Here is a 22135-nt window from a genome sequence, read left to right as displayed (position 1 = left end):
ACTGGATACTCTTTGTCAACGGAAGCTTGTTTAATCCATTTTTAATTCTACGAGATCATTGTAATGTAAAGAGCCGGCATCTGTGAATTTTCAGGGGTCAGTGCATTATTTTCATTCAAATAATGCTGAGAGTCCTGTAAGCTCCGAGTTGTGGATATCAGTCACTGAAAATTCATTGTAGGCCGAAATCTGTCCATTATGTTAATTTAACTACACTGTCGTAACTGCATTTGTATGATCACTTGAGTATATGCGTGTACCCACTGGGACAGAAGGTTGGCTGCAGTCTATTTATAGATGAGGAGGCATAGTGGATCTTATGGAACTGTGCATTATAGATATATACGACCACGGCCTGGCCTTCAGCATCTGCTGAGTCCTGCTTGCCCAGTGCAGTAAAGGCCAAGCGAAGCAGTGGGGCTGATGATGCAAGTAGGCAGGCAGGCGGGCAGGCAGCAGTGTTGACTGAGTGAGTGACTGGATGACTGGCCAGCATTTTAATCCTCGCCTTTATCATGTCGCCACATGAGGGGATTAAAAGGCCAGCTCTTGGTTGTAGGTGAGCCCAGATGTAAGCTTTTTTCAGTTCATGATGAGTGTGATTGTGGCTCAAATATCTCCAGATTCTGGGAAGTCCACGGTGATGACACCAGCTGGGAAGAGAAGTAAACTGGCAAAAACTCTCAGCCCAGCTGCTATCATAGTCACTGTTTGTGACTATTTTGGCAGGCATTTTTCTAATTGCATGCAGGAGCTGTCGGATCACCTAACTAATTGCATGTACTGACGCCTTACTCAAGGTGGATGATTTACCTGTTACGTACCGCGAGCAAACACAAGAGTACATTATGGTGCTCATTAAAGCAATTCCCCACTGACCATTGACATTTGGCAATGATTGCTCTTCACAAAAGGTTTTAGGGAAGCCTGCACAGTGATACTTTTGATTGACTCCGCAGAACAGAGAGTTACCATGACCATCCCTCTCTGCTGTAATGTTACGTCACCCACTAAGCTGGTGTTCCTGGTAGTACTCTCTGGTTAACAGGCTTACGGTGACCTGTGTCCGCTCTGCTTAGGAAGAGAGCTGTCTAGAAGATGAGGTTATGTATTCAAACAGACTCAAATCCCCCCAAGAAATCTGCACAAAAAGTGCAGATTCCTTGGGGGGAATCTGCACAACACTTGGTTTTTATCAGTTTAATCTATTCAGAAAAAAAAGAAAATTTTGAAATTGCACTAAATTTACAAATGCATTTTAGCAGTCTTTCTATATAAAAAAGAAAAATTGCATTTTCTTAACAAAATAGAAGTTTTTGTGTTTATTTAGAGTTACAGGTTTTCGGTGTTATTTTACATTACATCTATGTCTGTTTTTATTATAATATTGATAATATTTTATTGATAACTTTGTGTATTTCAAACATAGAGGATTTGTCTGTAAAATAGAAGGAAAAAAATTGTACAATCAATTCTTTTACACTGTGGGCATTGATTAGAACCAGTCTTTGTGCCATTTTGCTGTGCAAAGTCAATGCCTATCTTGTGACCTATTGAAAGCTTTTGTGATGACCCATTATAGAGTAAAGTCAGTATGGTGAGATGAAGCAGCAGGGTGATACTGTGTTGAATCCAGTGGACCTAAAGGTTCCAGGCCAGAGATAAAATGAAATGATCTGATTGAATGTCTCAGCATATGTTTAGTCATGTAGCCACTTTGTCTCTTTTTACATTCTCATAACTTCTCTAAGTCATGTTGTAAAGGATACAGAGTCCATACTCTGTGCTCTGTGGTTTGTCAGCATTGTCATGTTCTTGCGAGCTTGCTGAGCATCTTCGTGACGTTCCCCGGCTACAAATGAGAACGTGTCATTTTCTTTCCCCTGCGCTCTCATTTGTGACTCACCTCGGCGATTGAGCTGGTCTGCGAATGTGAGTGCACGCACAGTGGTGATCACATGCACTTCCCTGGGGGATTCTGCCTTCTATTATGGAAGTCAAAATCTTGGCATATTCCTAATCCTGCTTTTGTCTTCAACAAATGGATTTTTCAGAATAACTCGTTTTGTTCGGTCCCCTTTTGGCCTGTTCATTAACTTGTTTGACTTTGTTCCTGTTGTGATTAAAAGTTTGAATAGAAGTGTTTTTCCTTTTTATATTAGAAATGTATAATTTGCTTTTTAACAGAGCAACCATGAAAATGTAATTACCTAAAGCATGGTTTTTAAAAATGGTCTACAGTTTTTGCATTTTAAAAATAGACTTGCAAGGAGAATAGATGACATTAAACACATCTGGAGGCACAGTGAGTGTACTTGCATTAGACAGATGAGCTGCATTCAGCAGTGTATCCAATTCCATCTGGACTCCAGACACTTTGCAGCATTAGACAGAGAGGGTGTCTTTTAAGGTATACAGACATGTATCCTTTTGCTGTGTGTTGATTGGATTGGAATGTGGCACCACAGTGTGAAGTTTAAGAAATGCCCTGAAACGGGCCAGAGAAAGAGAGCATGGGTTACATATTCAGTCTTCGTTAAGTCTTTGAACTGTCTTTCCATGAATGTTTAGCTCAAAGTAAAAATATGCTACTTAGCTCTTGTGTGACTGTCAGATCGTCATAATCCAGCTGTTAACTTGTGGAGATCATACTGGGTTTGGCTGTGTGCGTCACAGATGCCACTCAGTACACTGCTATCACGTTGCTCTTAGGGGGGGTGAGATGGCGACGAATATTCGGATCTCAAAATTAATATCCGGATACCACTGCTGGGACCGATTATTCACAAATGGCACTGATTTTAAAGTTTCTGAATGTTACAATATTTCCCTGTTTTTTACCATCTTTTTCTTGCACCCTTTTTACCGGATCATCATTTTTTAAACTCTTTTTACAGTGCGTTTTAACTTTTCATAGAGTAGTTTTGTATAGTTTTCTCCTATACAATGTACGACCTTCTTACTTTCACGTTATTACTTTTCAGCCAACATAATAACTTGAAGAGTGCCTCTTGGGAATCTGAGTGACAGGATTTGAAACTTGCAGAGACCTTAAAGTCCCTGTGAGCTTTAACTCTATTGTTGGTGGTCACTGGGGAGGTAGGAAGGCTGAGGGATTGATTGTGGTGCAGGCAGGGAGAAAAACACAAGAGAGAGCTTGAAAACTTGCCTTTATGGGAGCGTTCCTGGCCCTGATGGGAGGCCTGTCTGTGAAAGAGAAAACCCAATTGTGAATGTTGAGGAGAGCCCCAGCTAGGCCTCCATATGATGCACTCACTAATGGCTTTGCAGGCTTGGTTAGAGCAGTAATGAGCAGTGGGGGTGGTTGGAGTTTTCACATGTTCGAGCACATATCTGCAATGTAAATGATTAATCGATGAACAGATAGTGTGCTCAGACTGACCTGGCAGTGTGGTTTGTAAGTATAAAAACTGTAAATGTAAACCTAAAAGGAATACAGAGCTGTATGTTTGCTTTGCTACCAGGCAGCAGAACAAGAAATGCATCTGAAAATAAATACTTATAAAAACTGAGTGGTGCTGTTGTGCAATTCGGCATGTCTTGGCTGCCTCTGCCACTCATAGAAGTGAGTGTATATTTGGCAGGCTTTGCCCTCGGTGCACTTAGCCAAGGTTTATCACTCTTTTAAATGACGTATGAGTGAACCTCTGCTTTATCTGATCTTTCTGTGGTTCTCTCGGTCTCCTCTTCCTCAAATTACCATGTCACAACACTTTTATTTTTATCTCCTCCCTGGTTGTGTTTGCCCTTTTTGCTTCATGTCATCCTACTCAACAATGCTTCCTAAATAGTGGATCAATAAACTGCTTAAAATAAACCCAGTCTGAGTTACGAACTGCATGCACGCCAGGATGCTGCTTGCTTCCTCTGTTGTTTTTATTGTTTTGTTTTTGAGCCCTGTCTGGCTTTCTCACAGTATCATTGTGTTCCTGTACAGAGCACGCTCTGTCTGGCTTCTCGCAGCGTAAATCTCAGCAAAGGCATGTGTGAGATCACACCTCCCTAACCATCTTTATCCATGTCACTCAGGCCAATTCAGGAAATGGACTGTTAGTACTTTACACCAGTTACAGTTTCTCTCACCCCAGGATGCCAGATAGTGATCTCTTCATCACTGTCCAGATGGGTTGTTCTGGCAGCTGCTTTGCTGTAGAGCTGCATGATTAGATGGATAAAGTCTGCCTCTGAATTTTAACTAATAATTAGAAAATTTATTCCACAAGTCTTAGGAAATAAAAAATTGTTATATGCCAAATTTATGACCTCAAAGCACCTCAGTATATTTCTGTCATAGGATGAAAAAGGAGTGTAACTATAGCAATAAAAACATAGCAAATGCTAGCTAGATATCAAAGAGGATTTGTAAAACCAAACTAACCAGTAGCTTGATGTATTCTGTTCCTGAAGTCCATTTGCGTAGTAATTCAAAGGGGCTACTCCTAAGCCCATGCAATTTCTGTTGTGCTCCTGTCACATTTTTACTTACTACGCACTTAATTTTTACCGCAATATGAAGTCCTGCATCCATATGGAAACCGCACGACCATTTCTAGAAGGAGAGAGAATTCAGAAATGTCATCTGTGTAATACGACAAAGTAGTGCCATCAACTATAAGATAAGAAAAAATGAAATTTAAATTTCTTGGAATGTTACAAAAAATTTAAAATCTTGGAATCCGTATTTACCCCATTTTTCTAAGTGCCCACAGTTGTTGCCAATACTGGAAAAAATAGTGGTTCTGCAGACTATAGATGTTATCTATTTAAATTTTAAGTTTGACTCGTGTAAACACAGCCTGCAGTTCAGTCGAAAAGTCCTTGAATTTTTGTCACGTGATTATTGGTCACTGCAGAGTCACAAATGGCTTCAACGTGACACAGAGGAGTGTAGAATTTTTTGCATTTTACGGAATCTCTTTAGTGAAAACAGTTTATTTTTGGGAAGTTTTTCAATGCGACATGTAGCAGTATCACAATTGGAAGATTGAGTTAAGTTTCCCAGTGGAACAGTGCTAGCTCAAGGACCTTCAGAAAGATGGAAATGCGATGACTTTCTTTGTTTTCACAGTTTCTGGCTTTGATAAATAGTGCATGTAAGGTGATTTTAAATAATGTTTCATAAATAGCATTTTGTCTTGTTGTTCAGTGTTAATATGTAATTCCTTAATATAAGCTACTAGCTCTAGCAGATGTATTTATGTAACATCAGTGCCTATGTACACGCATGAACACACATGAATGTGTCTTGTACTGTCATAAGCTGAGCCCTGGCTGAGATGTCAAGTTGATATCAGGCAAAATTATGATGTTGGCTGTAAAAATGCTGTGGACATAAACATGTGTTTAAATGTTAATGCAATTTTATAAATGTCAGTGAAATTTGTCTGTTGGTGAGTTGGTCTTTTAATGATCACTGCAGAGTTTTTGTGACATTTCAACACAATAGATAATTAGGGTCACCTTGACATTACGGATACACCTGTAGTTGACATGCAAGCTTCTGTGTATTAATTCTGTCAGCTTCTGCCATTGAATTGCATATCTGCTTCAAATTAAGCTGGCACTGATAGATATGACATTTGCTGCCTTTCCTGGCTTATCTGGCATAAGACACTGACTGTACTGGGTTTTGCTCAGTTTGTTGGATGATAGAGAGTTAACACCTGTTCTTAGGCAGACAGTCAAGCAGCTTTGACCTTTTTCTTTGTCGTGTGGCTCCTAGGTTTTAGTATTGCTCTGTTTTTTGGTTAGTATTGGCTGTGTTGGCGTCTGTGCTTCCCTGTTCCTGAGTGTACCACCCACACATATCAGCATCTATGACTCCCCAGTTGAAACTCATTTCCTGCCTCGTCACCGAGCATGTACAGCTGATTGAGTTACGGTACACATCCTTCCATCAAAAGGCTTTTCACAAACCTCAGGTCCTTGGAGAAGTGAACAGAATGAAGGGAAAAGAAGAGCGCTCACCTTTCCTGGAACCTGTGCTCACTAGAAAACCAGCGTAGTGTGAAATTTTAAACCCCTCGGTTTAGTTACTGTTGAACAAGCGAGCGAGCAGCAGTTCGGTGGATGTGTGTATGTGTGCCCTGAAGCCTACAGTGTTGAGTTTACATGAGGATCAGCAGACAGCGGTGGACATTAACACTGAACTCGCTGTGCAGCATGACGAGGAATGCAGCTACATACTCGAGCAGTGCATGTGAACAAAGGGCCAACATTGTGTTCAAAAAGTGCTGCCTCACAAAAGGGCCCTCACAAAGCCTGAAATGAACCCCCACACACCCATCTGTCTGCCCAGCTTCCTCTTAGTCAGGCCAAACTACCAACCCTTGGCAGAACTACTATTTTCCCACCTTCGAACTGGGAAATACAACAGAAGTGAGTACACCCATGTGCAATATCACTGATTCAAAAGTGTATTACCTCTCCAGGACTTTACTTAACATTACCTTTAAGTAGAACCGAAGGCTTTTTGCTCCTGTGTGAGAATAAAAGCCAAAAGTTTAGAATCACTTTATTTAAATTACAGTCCACACAGGAGGAACTTAATTCAACAAAAATCAGTCATTATTAAGGGTCTAATATATCCATATGTCTGGCTTTATTTTTTATTAACAGACTCAATCCTACTTGGCATAGAGGACATTACAATTATATAAAACTGTTTTGCTATTCTTCAACAGCATTTTGTTCGAAGTGTTGTGTTCCTCTGCCTTTCACTTTAAAATATTGCTAAGTTGTCCTATTAGATTTATCTATCTATTTATCTATCTATCTAATCACTTGATGATGAAATTTTTGTGTAATTTTGGCAGTAGCTTTGGATTGTTATCATGCTGGAATATTCCTCCTTTTCTAAGCCTCTGCACACTGGGGTTCATTTTGTCACTATTGTGATGATGTATCCACAAGCTTTCATGGTCCCGGCACCTTCTGCATTCATGTAGCCCCGTATTATTACACTCCCACCTCTGTGCTTCACTGTCGGGACAGTGTCTGCACCGTGGTAGTCGTGACCAGGTTCAAATGTGCCAAACATGTCTGAGAAGTTAAAATATTCATCAATTTTTTGTCATGCATTTTAGCAAAATTTAATCTTGCGATTTATTGCTGAAGAGCCAATAAGACTTTTTTCTTGGGCACCATCCATAAAGAGGGATCTTATGTCTATCTTAAATCCAAATTTCCATTGATAGCTCCTGTGCCAAATCTGAAACACTTGGCTATTTGTTTTTCAGAGCTACACTGGGAAAGTAGCACACTGTCTGTGGCATCATTTTACAAGGACAACCACCGTGGCTCTGATTAGTGGTACTATGGCTGAATTTATACCTCCTGATTACTACTGCAACTGTGTTTCCACAGATTTACTCACTTTCCTTTTCCATATTTGCGAAGTCTTACAGTCAGATATAAGGTTTTTTTCTCCATGTAGAACAGTGATGCTGACATGAAGACAGACGTAGCCCATAGATCCAAAACTGGGAGCATTCTGGTGTTCACAGCTCATTTTATAATCATGTTCATGTAGTAAGGCTATTTGAAAACCACTGGTGTACTCACTGTTGTTGCAGTGATTACAGAGTTTCTTATTCGTGTCAGTGATCACAGGTGTATTAATTTTTTCTATTTAATGTGCTGTATTTTCAACATAGTATTTATAGCAGCTTTAACCGACAGATTTCCTGACATTGCAAATTGTTTGGTGTTTTGCCACAATGCAGTGATCTTGAGTTTTTGTCAAAAGGATTTAAGGGGGAAAAATACAAATCCAGCCTAATAACCAATGAAGAATTGCTTCACACTCCTAATTAAACATAGATCATTGACCCCATAATGGGTTTATTCAAAAATAGAGCAGCACCACCCCCGTCTGTGAGCCTTTGATGTAATTATACCTTCCCTGCAGGGACACACTGCTATTTTTGGAAATTCAAAAGGAGGGAAGAAAATACACAAACATGCAATTTGAGAGATGGACCACTTAATTTTTGAGATTTTTGTTGTTGTTAAATATTACATTGGTTTGGAAGGATTCATGGTTTCATTGAGCTTAATGACAGACATTAACAATCCATTTGTATTTCATTCCAGTCCAAGGATTTATTGACTCTGCAGTGGTGGATGGGTAGAAAAAGTGACTAATGTGATGAAAAGCATGTACTGACAGTGGTGGATGATTGCTTGAGTAAACAGATGGATATGTACAGTAGATATGGTTTGATGTTTAATTTACATATAAGTCATAGAATTAGATTATATTGATTCATCATTGGATGAAATGTCCTCATCTGCTGCCAGAATTTGTTGTCTTTCAGCATTGAGAGCAATATAGACTCGGAAGCAATCGGTTTTTAAACAATCTGATCAGTAGCAATACTGATCACTTTCCTGTCTGCGTGAATTGAGGCCATTTGACCCTCATCATTACATGGGATCATTAAGCCTTGGGGCTCCAATTGTGCCCTAGTTTGGTCAACATGGGCAACAAGACCCTGTTGCATAACTGAAGTGTGGCTGTCTATTTATGTGTGTGAGAGATAAACACTATGGTTAGACTGGAGGAGAAAAACATTGTAATTAGAAATAATTTCAATTTAACCTTTAAGGGAAAATCTGTAATTAACTAAGTCATAAACAAAGTTGAAATAAACATAAAAAAAATCTGAAATCAGTTAAAAACCTAAAATATACTTTTCTGTGGTATTTCATGGCGTCTGTACAGATTAAGCAGATCAGTTATGAAAAATTGAGTGCTGAAAGCTTAACCCGCTGAACCCAAAGCAGTTTGTGGGTGTTATTGCTCTTGTCACATTTTCGTTCACTGTGATACAAAGTCCTGCACCTCTATAGAAACAACATAACCACGGCTAGATGTAAAGAAAGCTCAGAAATGTCTTTTGTACAACATAACTAATTTAGAATGTCCTAAGTCATAAGAGTTTTGTTACTTTTTTTTGCTAATTTATTTTACAAAATTTGAAAAAATAAAGGATTTGCATGCATAACTTTTGCCCACTGATGATACTACTACTGTAGGAAACAGCGTGACTCCACATACTATTTTGCTGTGTACGTTTTGATTAATTTCCTGTTGGTTGCAGTGGAGTCACTAATGGCTTCATAGTTGTATCAAGAAGTGCAGAATTTTAAATTTTTTTTTTAACTAAATTTGGTTGCTGCAAATGCTTTATTTTTGACTAGTTTAGTGATTTGGGCATTTTAAAAAAACAATCAAAGTGTGTGACTTTGATCTGCTGGGTGAATTTTGAGGTTCGGAGGGTTCAGAAAAAAATCTATCCTAGTTATCCTAGTTGTAAACATTCCTGAAATGTTCTGAAATAGTTCAAAGATTTTCAAACTGCTTTCAATTTTTGTGGTATTTAATTTCACTTATTCAAAATTAAAAGCCTAGTGAAAGCTTTAAGTTGTCCTTGAAGGACATGTGAAGCCTGCAGTCTTGGCTCTTTTCCTCCATTCCAGGAAAGGCTTGCGAAAGGGAAGAAAAAAAGTTATGGAAAGTCCTGACTGTTGTCCTCTCACCCCATCTGTTAAGAAGCAGGTAGGGTTTAATCTGTCACTAAGCCCCATCATTCATTGCCTGTTCTCCTATAGTATCAGTGTCCCTGGCTTTTTACTGTGACTATCAGACCATATCAGAAGGACACAGATTGTTTTAGAGGGGGGAGCAGTACTCAGTGTAGATGTCCTGGCATACTTTACATAGTTTTATAACAGCTCTGGGATCATTCAAGGCTCTAGCTGTCAGAGCCATCCAAGGAAAGGCTAAACTAGTTGAGGATACTGGTTTTGTAGTTTTTAATTATGATTCTACCCACAGTTCTTAGACACGCACATCTAAAAACCTTATTATAGCAGCGTGGCTTTAGGCATCAGTGCACCACTTTAGTCCATACTGAAGTATCTCCTATTATGTTGGATTGTCATGAAATTTTGAAAGAGATTCTGCAGCTCTGCTCAGCCGGCAACATAAATTTGTTAACATTTCTTCATCTACACACTGCGTCTGTGCATTCTTTGACGTTACATATTCAGCTGCTACATGCAAGGTTCACAGGGGACGACATCCTCTGGTCCTGCTGGTGACGTGGCTGCACTGACTGTAGTGAAAACCCTGCGTGGCACAAAGCCTCCGGCGATGTATACAATGTTGTGGGCACGTGTTAGGCCACTGGTAATTGCGTGTGGGCTCAGTAACTGCAAAGTGTACACATGGTAATGGGGGTGTGAGAGCACTTTTTGACTCGTGACTGAGAGAGTGTGTATGTGTGCCATTATTTACAGTCTGAGCACTTGTCTGTGTGTATAAATCAGCGGGAGCCCTTCTTACATCACAGCCAGCCTCAGGGCGGCACACAGTGCAACAGACTCTCGCACACAGCACCTCACGCAAGCTGCTTCCTCCTTCCTCTTTGTCCTGCCATTGGTCAGAGCAGTGAGAAATCCCCTGCTATTGGATGGCAGGGGGGTAAATGGACCATAGCTGGAGCAACCGCATTCTCTTCTGCAACAGTGTTTCCTTTTCACATGTATGTCAGCAGGTGGTTGTTTCTCATATGTTGCATAAAACACTTCATACATGCTCAGCAGCAGGACACAGCGCCATGTTGACTCAAGCATGGCATTAACATGTCAAGGTCATAAAAGCAGGTTGTAACAGCTGGCTCAGGGATATCTCCCATCTGCACTCATGACCACTACAGGGAGGCACATATTTACAGGCATGTATTAGTAATCTCACTTGTTAATATGTAATTGTAGCGTTAATGGAAGTGTTACTTTTCTGTGTTCGTCTCAGTGCTTCCCAGCCTCTTGCTTGCCGATCTGTTCCTCTTGCTTCTGTGTTTGTTGCCAGAGCTTAACAACTACAGAGCCGTTTCACTAAAAGCCAGGCCTCTCTGCCAGACTTCTACGCCTGTTTTTTTGTCTGTGAAGCAAAGCACTTGGTTTTTGCTGTGGCCTGAGTTGGGCACATGGTATCTGCCACTGGCTGTTCCAGAAGCTGTTGTTGCCACCTAGATAGCTGCTTGGTTTTCTTTGTTTTCTCACAAAGTTATTCGCTTGAATCTGATTCCTGTATTTACATAGAAAATGCTGTGCATTTGGAGGAAAACCTCCTCTCTGACAAAACAGGTTGTTATTAAGAAGACAAAAAAGACGTAGCTCCACTCCTTTCATGTGTGTTCAGCTTGTTAGACAGTAACTTGACTTTGGACTTAAAAAATGCCAGTGATGTGCAGAATTGCACATTATTCTGGCATAGGGTGAACATGGGTGTGCTGACAATCTTAAAGATGTACTTTACCGCTTTGCTGACCTGTTAAAGCTCAACAGACTGTCACAAATATATGGATTCATGATGTAACATAGATAATTATAGATTAACCTTATAAACTCCAAGCAGTTTCTGGGTGTTTTTTTTTTTATTTACCTGTCTCATTTTACTTGCTCTAGGCTCATTTTTCACTGCAATATAAAGTCTATGGAAACAGCACCATCATTGCTAGAAATACAGAGAACTCAAAAATCTGTTTTGTGCCGTATCACACAGTTATAATTCCTTAAATCATTAAAAAGTTGAATTTCTTAAAGTATTAATTTAGCAACATGACATTCCTGGCACTAGAAGAAATGTTGGCTCTGCATATTATATCTTACCATCTATTTTCTTATTTTGTTTACCTCTTTGTTTTCTATCTGCTCTGTATATACTGCCTTCAGTTCAGCTGAGACATCCCTGAAATATTGTCATGGGACTGTGGGTTGCAGCTGATGCAAATAATGGCTTCACAGTTATGCCAATGCCAATGAGGACAGAATTTTTATTTTTTTACAGAAACTGGTTAATGCAACTTTTTTTTGGTCAAGTTTTTAAGTAAGACATGTAGAATAAAGTGTTTTTATTGGAAATATATTGGTCTTACACTTAGATTTGGTTGTTTTTCCTGACAAAACTGAAAATTATACATAATTTGGACAAATCTTCCTGCTTTTAAAGTTTCTTTTAGTGATAAATGGTTTAATTTGGGCAAAAAAAAGCTTTTTCAAACAAGCTTTTTTTGGAGTTCAGAGTGTTAATGCGTGCACTGTATATGCAAGAAACTCTGGGTATTTCCAGTTATCATGATGATTTTAATAGCGTTTCTTCTCAAAAGTACTTATCGATGCTCGACCCTATAACTATGTTTCCTTTTTAATACATTACAGCCTTTGAAACCACTGGTTGAACAAATAGATACTTATGCTGTGAAACAGTCATACTAGCAAGAAATAAAAATTAACTACCTGCATGACCTCCGGTGGTAGCAGGTTGCATGTGACAAACCGTCCTTTACATTAATGGCAACAGGGTTGATTGTCAGCCGATGTGTCAATCAGCAGCTGTGTGCTCGGTTGCGTGCAGAAAACCTGTCAGCTCTGTCGAGTAGATAATCATGTCAGCTGGACGGGTGAACTGTGCAGGTTCAGTGTAGATGCTTAACAAGCTGACTTGTATTTGTTCCTGCTGTAATCAAATAGATTGAGAGAAACAAAACTGCAAAACTAATCTTTATTTCTTTCTTGTTACCACCAATCTAAGCACAGAACAATCTGTACTTTTCCTTTATGTTTGTTCATCAGTGCAGTGAATTGAATCAGAGGCCACTGTATCCCAGACTAACTAGGACTGTGTTTGATCTTGCTTCAATTACGAAGGCAACGAAGTTGTGAAAAGAGCAAGGCCGCTTTAGTGTCGCGGTGATGGACAGACGGAGAAAAATATATTTTTAAAAAATGTAGGCACCTCTCTGTCTGCTCCCGTCTATTCTAGTTTTTCTTCAACACAAACACAATAGTAATCCAGGAATAGCAGTTGAAAACACAGAGAAACATGTCCACAATTCTTAGATGTGGCATCCAAGTGCGTTGTAAAAACATGCACATAGTAAAGTGTGGTCTACCCACTGCTCTGGATCAAATTTTATAATGAGGGAGAGTTGTAGCAGGAGGTAAAAAAGCGAGAAATGACTAAAAGGAAGGGAAAAGAAAGCATGAATAACAGAAAGTTCTGTGCTGAGCGCTGTGTGTGGGAGAGCTACAAAACAAGACCTCCATTGCTTCGTCTACCCGACTCTAATAGAGGGCTGAAAGACTGAATAGCTAAAAGACTTCCTCTCCTTTCAGAGCCAAGGCCAAACAAGATGCCACAACAATATGCTTTTCCATCAAGGTGTCCTGACAGCTCTTTGCTGCCCGTGGATTCTTTGTACCAGTCTTTTCATAAAGCGGTGACACATTGCTGTTATTTATTTGTGCCCCAGGCGTAATTTGATGGACTGAGTTGGACAGAGGGGCTTTACTGCAGCTGCCAACAGTCCTCTGGTTGTTAGTGTGTGTGAATGTTCGGAGATTGATTCCAAAGCAGTATATCGATAATTTCGGAAAAAAACATACCATGCATTGCAAAACAGTCACTATAGTAATATTAAAACCGATCCAACACCCCCAGCAGTGCAATTATAAATGACAAAGGAGTGTGCTGTGTATATATAGACAGTTGTGACATTAGAGACAGGGATTGCCTCCTCAGTATAATGTCAATCAATAAAAAAAATTACATTGCTAGCAGCAAGAATTATGAAAGAATTATATTAATATATCCAATCCAACAATGTGGATATTTAACCTTATGAACCCTAGGCCCTTTCTGGATGGTTTTTCTATAATTTTTACTTGCTATTGGATTATTTTTTTCATTGCAATATGAAGTCATGCACCTCTATGGTAACAGAACAACCATGACTAGAAGCAGAGTGAATACAGTATTGTCTTTTGTGCAGTATAACAAAGGTAAAATGTCACGAAACATAAAAAAGTAAGTTGAATTTCTTTGATGTTACAATATTAAGTTAAAAAACCTGAAATCAATATGTACATTTTCACACCAGTGTTACCAATACTTGAAAAAAAAAAAAGGTGACTATGCATGTTTTACTGGGCAAATTGCTTCCACATTTTCCTACTGTCTGTGCTGTGTAAACTGAAGAGTCCCTGAATTTTTGTCACAATTGTTTGTTACATCTGAGTCAGTAATGACTTTAGGGCTTTGCTGTAAAGCACAGAAATTATTTTTTTTATTCTTTTTTAAAGAATGTGGTTTTGGCTAATTATATAAATGAGACATGCAAAATAGAGTGATTTGATCCATTTTAATTAGCAAGTCACTGACAGTTTTTGGGTTCAGAGGGTAAAACTGACAATCTTACTTATGGTGGCCACTTTGATAGTCCTTAGAGGTGGCACTAAGCCTGTAAAACACTTTTCTAACATATTCTGTGCTTTCTAGAGAAGCTTTACAAAGTTTTAAAAAAATAGTTTTGATTTTCACACCATGGTCGTCTTGACTTGGTGAGGAAACAGATTTTTTAAAATAGAAAATCTTTATGACAAACTGCAGGATTGGTGATGACAAGAAGCAAGCTTTTGGGAACCAGTGAGGTATAATGAAAGATGTAGGAGGAGAGATTAGGCCCCCATTTTTATGGAAGTGAAATATCTGGGGAATATCCCTTTAAGACATGGTTATTACTTTTAGGTGATTGGCCATTATTGATAATCATTTGGAGTCCTCTGAGGCCTTTTATGTCTCCGTTTTATTTAGCAATGTTGCATTTGGATTTATTTTAATATTGGATTATGGTCTGTGCGTGATGATTTTGCTTTTGCAGTTTTTGTCATGCAGGCCTGCCTCGTATTGTTAAAGGTCTGTATTTCGTTCCTAAATGGCTCCCAGATGGAGGACAGCCCCGCAGAAGCACTTTTAGGATTTGGCTTTGAGGATATTTTCAGATATGTTTGCAGAGTTAAGCCGTTAACAGGACATGCTTGTGTTTTTATGCCATCACTCACTTTTCCAGGCCCTTTGGCAGACGACATCTAAACACAAAGCTATTAAAAGCTCGCTGGCACTTTGATTTCAGAGTACTCATCCTTGCACTTAGCCCATCTGATCTTCTGTGTCTGTGTGTTCTCCTTTAAGCTTTGTTTAGTCATCATTGGCTGTCATATTATGAAAACTTGGCTGGATATGCACCCAAGCACTATAGAAAATATATGCTAAGGTTGTCTGCCAGGAGTTTTGCCATTATTATGTCCAAATATCTTGATGAAAAGCATATCAGCAGCCACACTGAGCTGCAGGGTGTCAACACAATCATCCTTCGTCACCATAAAGACTTTGTCTCTGTCTGGAAATAGGAGATTTCCTGGCTGGTACTACCTTCCCAAAATGGAGAAGAAATTGAGACGGCACTTAAAATACTGTATTGGCAACTTGCGCTTTACCTTAACGTTGAAATAAATGAGACTGAAATTTCTGGTCCAGTGGCTGCTTATTGTTTGAATCAGCCTTGAAGAAAGGTTCTTGTGTCTTTTCTGTCTCATTCTTCCAATATCAGTTTCTTTGTTTTTAAAAGTGGGTGGCCAACTAACAGAATTTTTCTTATTAATTTGTCGAAGAACCTCAGAAACAGTCATTACTAAGAAAGAAAAATATTAATCAGCATCCTACGGTATCTGCTGTCGTCTGTGTGTTTGTCTGACTAATAAATGGAGTGTGTGTGTGTGTGTCAGTTCTTGACTTTGCTCGAGAATCATTCACCCGATGTAATTCACACTTGTTGGGCCTATTGCTGGCGACCCGAAGAAGTGTAGTGCCAAGTTTGAAGTTCTTTGGATGAGTGGTTCCCTAGAAACATAAATAGGGAACCTTAAAGAACCCCTTCGGTGAAAATCAAGTTTTCAATCTTGTAAACATATCCAAATTGTGATGTTTTGCACTTTTTTTTTTGTGTTTTTTGCTATAAGACAAAACCATAAGCAAAACAAGTAGCCGGTACCATGGCTGACTGTTTTCACCTTGAAACTTTTGTTTTTATTCACATAACAAACCTGAGGACCTAATCCTGTAATCTTGTGAAGTGGGGCTTTTCACATCATTATTCCACTATATAATTGGTTTCCGGTTGTAACATGTGTGGCTCAATCACTTACATATTACAATGTGTGTAGCTTTAAATAGAAAAAAAACTGTTTTTAGGAGGAGAAGGACTTTGAATGACATTAGTGTACAAAGACATCTGGTCCAAACACAGTCATCTAAGGTGTGTGAGTAGGGTTAACCTCATTTTGGACACTGCTATACCTAATAAAGCGTTAATGTGAGATTTAATCTGTCGTAGCCCAGTGCAGTCAGTGCTGAGTGTGGAAAAAAATAAAGTAAATTGGATAAGTGCTTGGTTCATGATATTGGAAAAAGCTGCTAGCATCAGTACTAAAGGCAAAGCAATTGTCCCATTCATAGCAGGCACGTCTTGCATGGCCACTTAACTAGTAAAGTCTAACTTGCTGATATGACTTCTATGCAGAATAATACCAATACAAAGATATGCCAACCAGAAGGATGCACAGACTTTCTCTTTTTTCTTTTTAATCCTGGCACGTTTCCCCATGTGTGGGTTCCTTGGCTGGAGCTCAGGTTGTGTTGGCATCAATAGCGGCTGAGGCCCCCCAGAGAAGAGCAGCAGTGAGGAGGTATAAACAGCTCGCTTGCCACTGGCCCTTATGGAGAAAACTTCCTTCCCTCATCCCCCTTTGGGGTTAATCACAAAGGACTTGCATCAAGTGTCTGCTGACCTGCTTAGTTTGCCTCTAGTACTTGTCTTCTTTTGTCCACCAGTGAATCTATCTGATGGGTTATAAACACTTAAATTGGCTCAATTAGAATAACACAAACAAGCATTTATTCTGTAGACACATGTTTGACTCAGAATGACAGATTAATGTTATATTTTCATGTTTTTAAGCTGGTTTGTCCAGTCATGACCTTGTTTGTATGCCAAGTGCATTCAAAAAATACCAAAACTTTCCTTTAGCTCTTGGCTGCCTTACCCCTCTAAAAAAACAGCACTGAAAAGAGGCTACTCCTGCTTAAATGCCTATTGTCTATGGAAGCCTGCTTCTGTGCAACAAACTCATAACTCACTGTGGATACAGCTAAGCCAAGAAGAAACAAACATACATTCTCGGTAGTGAAGCCACAGCCAGTCAGAAGTCTTGTAGTTTTTCCTCAATGTTAAGCTTTTCAAATGGGTCATGATGTGTCATACTTTTGAGCTTAACAAACTCATCAAAATATATTTGTGATTCATTGTGCTATAATTATAGCAGCACCCAAACATCTTAACTTTACATAACAACATCTCATGACCTTGCTGGAAGTAGAGTAAAAACAGAAGTGAAATATGACAGTGTGCTAATTCTGCTGGATGGCCCAGTCATCTTGTCTGTTCCTGTGGGATTCAATAGAAAAAGAATTAGAAATCACAGCTGTTTACTGGAGAGAGACGGTCTGATGTCATTCAGATGAGGCTCCATTTCACTGCACATGGGGTCTCAGTATCTCAGACACAAACATTCACAGTTTTCTCCCTGTGGACAGTGTCTCTTTGGTTTTGGGTGGAGGAGGAGTTGAATGGCCTGAACCATGATCATCTGTAGAAGTTCTTTAATGTCTAAAAACAGGAAATAACTATTTTTAAGTATGGCTGTACCACATGCCATTTTTGGCACAATTAAGGTTAGAATAACTTGACAATTAGCCACAGTTGGATACCACTTTAACATGTAGGTCTCAATTCCAACATGGCTAAGCTCTTACTTACAGTTTTCAGGTCATTTACCAAACTTGTTGGAGATTTAGGATTACTGGCACTTGACTTTTTAGGGGTTTATATCCAGATACTTCATTTGTTATACACTTCTTTAACATTTTACTTGCTATTATAGTTGTAAGTTGTTAGCCTGTCACACACTGTCCCGAAATAAATTATGTGCCACCTGTTGTGGAACTCTGTTTATTGGTTTGAGCATATTTTTAAGGAAAAAAATCCTGCTTCTTAAATATGAATATTTTATTTTTTTTCTTCCTCTGTGGCAGTAAACTGAATATCATTGGGTTGTGGACAAAACAGTACATTTGATGACGTCATTGTGTGCTTCTGGAAATGCTGATTGATATTTTTCAATATTTTCTGACATTTTGTAGACCAAAGAAAATCATTAAAAGATTAATTGATAATGGAAATAACAATTAGTTGTAGCCCTGTGTGGATTGCTCTTTCATTTTTGATGGGTTGTTTGGCAGGTTTGTGATATTGTAGTTTTTAACTGTAATAAAGAATTTACTGTTGTTTTACAGATTTTTCTCTCTATTGTGAAATTACAGACAAAAGCTAGTAAAATCACATAAAGAAAAGTTTAATTTGCACATTAACCATGAAAAAACAGGCCAAAGCTGTATTGTTCACATCAAAGATCAGTATTTTTTTTAAAATAAATTTATGTAACATTTGGTCATAGAATTACAGTCTTGAAGAGTTATTTGGCAGATTGTTCCTGTTCTGCTTAATTGCAGATAATGTCTAGTGAAACCACAGAAAGACAGATTAATTTACATATTCACAAAGTATTTTTACTTATAGCAATTTACTCTTTTACAATGTGTAACTGTAGTAATTTACAGTTTTTTAAAAAAAATTGGTTAAATCAGCTAAAAATAACACATTTTACAGATATTTGCCATCATTATTATTATTTTACAGTTTTTGGACACTGCAGTATTAAAATAGTTTTAATCTATTTTTTCTGGCACCACCTTTCTTTTGTTTGTTTTTTACAATGTAAAAAAAGAAACATTCAAATGTGACTGTGCAAGTTTAGTCAGCATCTTGCTTTTTTACGGCAGTAATTATAGCTGTTCAGTAGATGGAACAGCTGCTACAAGGTGATTAAAGATTGAAGGGTTTTGTGGGAGTGAGTAAATGTGATTCAATGATGAGAGAAAGAGCTTCTTTTGTCCTAGTCTTTTAAAATTGACACTTCTCTTCCTCACTCAGTTCACCAGATCTCTATTGTTCCTGTTCTGCTGAGAAACTTTATAGAACATGACTCTGCATTCAAATATCTGTATATTAATGTTTTCTGAGCTGACAAACGAGTCTCGTGAGGCAAGAGGAATCTGTGTCCTCTCTTTACTTGTATATTTATGCACAGACACAAAGTAAACAAGGAAACATGTGGCCCACAGGACTCGTGTAACAAACAGCGAACAACCACATGACCTCGTTGACCAGTTCAAGGTGACTGCAAAATGTTGTGGGCTTTGAACAAGGCAGAGTAGAAATTATTTTAGTCTGAGTGCATCCCAGCAAATGAAGCCAAAGCAAGCGGGCCATTTTGCCTTTTGAGAATATCATCAAATTTCAATTTTCTTTCTGGTACGTTACCGCCTTCACAAGAGCTTGCCAGCAGCGAACTCCTCTGAGTGATTCACCCCCCTAAGTACGTTTTCTTTCTGTCTCCCGCTGAAGATTTCTTAATTTCGTAAACATAGCAATCTGTGAGGAAGCCACACACTGTCTGCTGTATATTCATGTCATTTCATGATCCAGCAGCTATTAAGGGAAATGAGCATCCACCACTAGCTGTAGTTTATTTTATGTTTATTTAATAGATGTGCAGATTTCTGAGATAATGCTTAGAATTGTGTAATAAAAGTGTCATAATTGGCTCCTAAAATAGCGAAATCCAGGTACCAAGTGTTGCTGAAACCTTTCTGCAGCACAATGGGTTGTTTATGTTGCCACAGTATGACATTAATCAGGCTAAAATTTAATAATGATGTTGACAAATGCATACAGTGAAGCTCAGGTTTCATGTTTCCACGTGCAGGACCTCAAACCCAGCTGACGACTCCAGAGGCTCAGCGTTGTTGTTGCTGCATTGGTCTCTCTGCTCCATTCCATGACCCCATTGTGTTTGATTAAGATCAGATTCCATCCTACACAGGATTGGAAACATACAGAAGATTAATCTGTTCTGGTCTGAAACAAAAATGATTAAGCTCTAAAAGCACAGGAAAAGCTTGTGTAAAGAAATGTTTTGTGCTGTTTTTTAGCCAAACTCTTCATTCTGATTTACTAGAATATTTCATGAAGGAGGGAACTTTCAAAGATGGGCAGATGGCACAGCTGTGAAGACACTGCTGTATGTTTTGCACTCTTTAGAGTAACATGGCAGCTTGTGTCCTACAGTTACAGCTGAGTACACACAAAGCCTTTTTTATTTTTTGGAAATATCTGACAAGGAGAATTCCTTTTCCCTGGATCAAATGTCATTTGTAAAAAAAAAAGGAAAAAAGAAAAGAAAATGCCTTCCAAGTCCAAGGCAATGTCTTCAAATTGCATGTTCTTCCTGACCAACAGTACAAACTACATTTTATATATCCAATGTCAAAGAGGCTGAAGAAAAACAAGAAGTATTCTCATTTTCAGAGCTGACCCATACACATTTTTGGCATTTTGGTTTTAAATAAATCACGACTAAGCACCAAAATGACTGCCAATTAATTTTCTATTGATCGACTTACTGATCACTGAATTAATTGTTCCGTCTATAATCCTGTAGAAGAGTTATTTAAGGAAAAGCTGGGAAATTGTGTTCCACAGCGAAAACCAAAAAATGTTGAGAGTCAAAATACAATGCTCTTACTCATTACTGCTTTCAACCTCATTGAACCTGTTTCAACCAATAAGAAAGATAGTCTTCTGGTCAGGAATCGTTTGGATAACTGTTGGATTTTGCTAGAAAATGAATGAGGAAACCCAATTTTTACTGTAGTTAAACACAAACCAGAGAAATGTGGGGGACGTGAAGCACCTGTAAAGGAGAACAAGTTTTTTTTTTGTTGGTTTGATTGTTAGTCAGTATATCAGTAGCCAAAACTGCTATGAAACATTTTCTGTTTCTGGTAAATTCTGATGTGGATCTGTTTCTTGTGCTCATCACAGAAAACTCAACTATTTGCCTGGATGTAGCTCTGTGTTCTCAGACTGCACTTAAAGTTGCAAATGTGTTTTATTAGATTTTCTTTGCTTCTTAAGTGAGTTTTCCTGTTTGCGCTCGACACTGAGGACATCAGACTCTGCTGTAGTCATGGTTTTGTTATTTTAACGTTGATATTACTTTGCTCTGTGACTGTTCAGAGACGTACATGTCTTAATGTCTGGCTAAACATCAAACTAATCTTTAAAGGTTTTCGACTCCCTCTGGGTTTCATCTAGAATTGCTTGCAAAGACTTGGAAATGGCTAAATATTAATTCTTAGGAGATTAAATGTTTTTCTTTTTGGAGTTATGCCAAAGGCTTATTGAGTGTAGCTGAAATGCAGAGGGGAGGTTGGCATTTGCACGCAATGTGTGCATTGTTCTGTGCAGAAATCTATTGCAAAAAATGAATTACATGATAGAAAGGTGCTGATGATTGACCTTTTGTTGCTGTTACCTGAACTTGGCAGCAGTTTTTGGATTCCACACCATGTTTTATTTGTGTATTTTCATTTATTTAAAGCTTCACCCTGCAGTTTCTTCAAGTTGATTTGAAATTTTATCTCAAATGACTATGTGACATGCCACCTCTTTGCCATATGAGTCAAACACAAGCTTACCTGTAACCAAATCCGCCCTCCTTGCATTGTTTTTGCAATGGCGTCTGTAGTTAATATTTTGTTGTGCTCATGTCTTAGGGAGGCTACAGTCCGCTCAGACAGAGAGACATTTCTCACTGAAGCGTTATGTCCTTGAAGATTATAAAGTGGAAGTTCTAATTAAAATAAACCGGAGAGTGGTTAACCTGACGGGTCTAAAGACAATGGAGATGAGCCGAGAACCTACAAATAACAAGGTAATGAGTGTTGAACTACTGGATACTGTTGAGCTTATCACACTTTACAATACACAGTATATGGTATGTGGCTGTTCTTAAAAAAAATTGTTTAAAGGAAGCGATCTGACCAGACGGCGTTTGTATTGTTATTTTGTCTTGCTGCAAACACAGAAAACATGGCTTCACTTCAGTAGACAGTAAGCAGAATCAGATTTTTATTTTTCTACCAGCAAATCAACTTAATCCAGTCAGAATGTTTTGATGCTGGAGTCCCAATAAAACTAACGGGACTAACTGACGAAATAGGAGATTTTGGCACTAAAGAAATGGG

The 22135-nt window shown here is 38.6% G+C and overlaps 1 protein-coding gene across 1 annotated transcript in view; it reads left to right on the top strand.

Annotated features, from left to right (window-relative positions):
- The window catches only part of ahcyl2b (adenosylhomocysteinase like 2b), a 56887-nt gene that overhangs the window by 2362 nt on the left and 32390 nt on the right, over positions 1 to 22135 (top strand). The gene's annotated exons all lie outside the window — the stretch shown is intronic.

This window comes from Amphiprion ocellaris, chromosome 21 (assembly GCF_022539595.1).
Source record: "Amphiprion ocellaris isolate individual 3 ecotype Okinawa chromosome 21, ASM2253959v1, whole genome shotgun sequence".
In the NCBI taxonomy this organism is placed as follows: Eukaryota; Metazoa; Chordata; class Actinopteri; family Pomacentridae; genus Amphiprion; species Amphiprion ocellaris.
Note: the sequence above shows the minus strand (reverse complement) of the source record. Positions and strands in the feature narration are given on the sequence as shown.